Below are 3,957 nucleotides of genomic sequence, written 5' to 3' on the forward strand. Positions count from 1 at the left end.
AGAACTTAGAGGAATGAATGTATGGTGAAGGGGTGGTATTTATAAGGAGTTAAAGTAGGTTAAAAGAGAGGGAGAGGCAGTCGGGCTTCATCACGCATGGCTGCTGTCCAGCAGCTTTTGTGAGGGTTTGAGAGGGGTTTTCTTGGTGATTAAGCTAGGATAATATGGGTAGGATAATAGGGTATGGGTTAGGGTTAATGGGTACGGGTCTTGGTAGTGTTTGGAGCGGGTTTTGGGCTTGGGAATTGGCACGCAAAACAGGGGGGAGGGCTGTTTGTTGCGGGCTGTTTGTGAGGGATTTGGGACGAGAATTTGGGCCATGGATAGGGGGTTCGAACTAGGGTGGATGGGTATTGGTCTAGGTTGGTTAATGTACTCGAGATTCGTGCCAATTCGTGAAGAAAACGGGCTCAAAAACCGAGCTAAAATCGAGCTCCAAAAAACAAGTTTAAAAACGAGTTTTCTTCGCTTTTTAAAATCGATTTTTCAAATCAATTAACCCATTAAAATAAATGACTCATAAAATGATTTTTCAAATCAAATATTTATTTTATTTTCAATAAAATAAACTTGGGAAAATAAAATTCAAAATAAAATAAATTAAATTGAAATCACTTTAAAAAAGCTTTAATTTAAATATCATTTAAATTAATAAAATGAACTCACTAAAAAAACATTAATTTAAATATCATTTAAATTAATAAAATACTTCATCGACGACGCCCATTCTACATCGTAAAACGAGCTCCAAATAATGACAATGACAACTAAATAAATACATGTGTCCTATCATCATCGGGTGTTTGTCGGGTTCTCTATAAATTCCAATATCGACGGATACGGGTATCTACAGAGCCCCCACTTTGACTGAGGCTTGGACAAGGCGAAAGTCAAAGTATACCCCAGGTCCCTTTCGACCTGAGGATTCTGCGGGTCGTTTATAGTCCATTAGACTTGCGTATATAAGCTCGCCAGCCATAAGAAGAGATCATACCTGAAACTTCGTTGGGGATTGCCTCTTGCTTCTGTTGTGTCAAGTTGTCATCGTTGGTCATCGACCCATAAAACTGCATGTATGGTGGATTGAGCCTTATCCTCAGGCGCCTACGTATCCGTTTCTGATGGAATCAAACCCGCGTTGTAGTTCTAAGAATCGACACATGCCCAAAGTTTATCATCATCTTGGCGTTTGTCCAAAATTCATCATCTCCGACATTTGCCCAAAATTTATCATCTCTTTGGCGCTTGTCCGAATGGGACGAGACTTTCCAAGGAGGTTGCCGCCGCTTTCATCATTTGCTTTCAGCTACGGAATTCTTCCATTTCATACTCTTGTATTGAATTGAATTATTGGTGGATGTCATCCTTTTCATCTTGATAATGGTCTCTGAAGCCAACGGCTTCAGAGCCCCCAGTTTGCAATGGCTCTAAAGTCGAAGACTTTAGAGCCCCCAGTTGAAGCATATCCTGTTATATTTGAAACACAGAAAATGTACAAGCGATAATCATCACATAAGCACATTTGGATCATCGATCCTGAAATTGGATCATTTGAAATACTGGGTCACCGACCCGAAGATTGGATTTGAAAATTTTGAAAAACTGGGCCATCGACCCGAAGTTTGAATTTGACATTACTTGGAATGTTGGGCCATCGACCCGAAATTTGAATTTGAAAATTTTTAAAAACTGGGCCATCGACCCGAAGTTTGAATTTGACATTACTTGAAATGTTGGGCCATCGACCCGAAATTTGAATTTGAAAGACTGGGTCATCGACCCGAAATTTGAACATGTTGAAAATTTTGAATAATTGGGCTATCGACCCAAATTTTGAATTTGAAATGAATCACTTGGATGTTGGGTCGTCGACCCAAAATTTGATTTTGAACTTTGAGATTTGAACCTTGACTTGAAATGTACCACTACTTGGATAATCTATCCATAATTTGCAAAAAGTTTTTGAAATTTCGGAATTATGAAATCTTTGGCATTTTGAAATCGAACCTTGATGGGTGAGCATGAAATACGACTCAGACACTCTGTAAGACCCGTAAACAACGTGGGCGTAGCCCGCTACCATAAAACAAAAAAGGAAAATAAAACCCTAAGTGTGCACGGGCTTTAATTCAATTATGGACTTGTTGGGGGTAGAAATGTAAATTGGCCATTCTGACGCCAAAAGATGGCAAACGGGAACCACAAAGTCGTCGAACTTGGGACGGAGATATCGTATGGCATGGGCGTGCTCCCGAGGGCACATGGGAATCAAGATCACTTGGCATTGACAAGGTGGATTAAACTCACAGAGCAACAACGTTGGCTTCGCCCAGACACTAAACACAGACTGATTTTATGAAAGCACTTAGACATCACACATCACTCTTGTTGGGAACATTTTGTCACTCTTCTCCTCGCCTCCTTTCTTTTCAGCGAGTTTCATCATTTCTTGCCACCGCCTTCTTTCTTTTCAGCGGGCTTTTACTATTTTTTCTTCCACGCCTTCTTTCTTTTCAGCGGGTTTTTCATATTTTCTGTTCCCAACACAAACCCACATCTATGTGACTCAGCATCTTTGCCTAAACCGTTAGATAAAGCTCATTCTGAGACTTGATACTATTCATCTGAACCTATATCCTTATCCTAGCCTACATCGAGTACTAAGACCGACTCAAACAAAGGTGGCTTCATTTGGACTTGGTTAAGACCCGTAAGAAACCGACAAGATGACAACTTGGTTGATGAGTGGATTGAATCCCTTATTCTGAAGGACTGCCTACGTATTCGCGTGGAGCGAAATCAAATCCGACGTAGTTCGATCATGGTGCATAAACGTGGCATTTTGATTGTGTGTACACACTCGAAGGTTTCACCTAAGGTATCATGTCGTATCCTATTCTAGCCTGTAAGGTACTGTTGAATCCCGTGTCTAGGATTGGTACAAAAGGTTGTGGTTCTTTGGGATGTGGAGCTTGGTAAAAATAGATTCGTAAGGTAAACCATCATTCTGAAGGTTCGTTTTGTGGTGCTAAGGCCAAGGGCTATGGCTGCTGATGTGGTTGGAATGGGTGTCTCGGGTTTGATGAACCACGAGTGCAAATGGGTTGAAAAATGATGTGGGTTCAAATTTCCATGTCTGGACCCTAAAGGCTGGGTGTAACAACACAAGCGGAATAATTCTCAAAATTCCCGACTATCCCTTTGTAACTGTCTCAGGAAGGACTTAGAGGGTAAAGAGGTTACTACTTAAGCTTTTGGGCTTCACCCATTGAACCTCAACTATGGGTACTTGACTTGAATTCTGGCCTCTGTAACTTCGACATTCGACCAAAAGCATTCTGCAATAACTTCAACTCTTTTTTTTTCTTTTTCCTTTTTCTTTCATCGCTTTTCTTTTTTTCATTTTTCTTTTCTTTCATCCTTTTTTTTCATCTTTTCTCTCTTTGAAAATGATCTTCTATTCATTCTCTTAGTCATAAATGGATACACCTTGAAAACTGGGCTTCACCAACTAATTTGGGTTAGAATTAACAAATCCTTGTTACAACGGGTCGGGCTCTTCTCTCTTCGAGAGGGGATGATTTTATGGGGAAAAGGCTTGCCTTCCATCATCGATAGGGGAAACAAGGAGCTAGTCCAGGTTCGTCATAGAATCATCTAAAAGCTTGTCACAAACATTGGTTCAGATGGAGGTTTTCTACCACCAGACATGGAATAGGTAAAGGAATCAAACACGGGATCCTAGTGCACCTTACATTTTGAAACAGGACATATTTCTACCCCAAGGATTCCTTTGAGTGTGTTGTGCGTTTTATCATGTTTCGGAATGATTGAGGATTGGAAACAAGACATATTTGGAAACGAAACTGCAACTTTTTATTGGAATGAGAAATGCTTAACAGACTCGAAGAAACGATTCCTAGGACACATCCTAGGTCATCGCGGAACAAACGACTC

This window comes from Silene latifolia, chromosome 3 (assembly GCF_048544455.1).
Source record: "Silene latifolia isolate original U9 population chromosome 3, ASM4854445v1, whole genome shotgun sequence".
NCBI lineage: Eukaryota > Viridiplantae > Streptophyta > Magnoliopsida > Caryophyllales > Caryophyllaceae > Silene > Silene latifolia.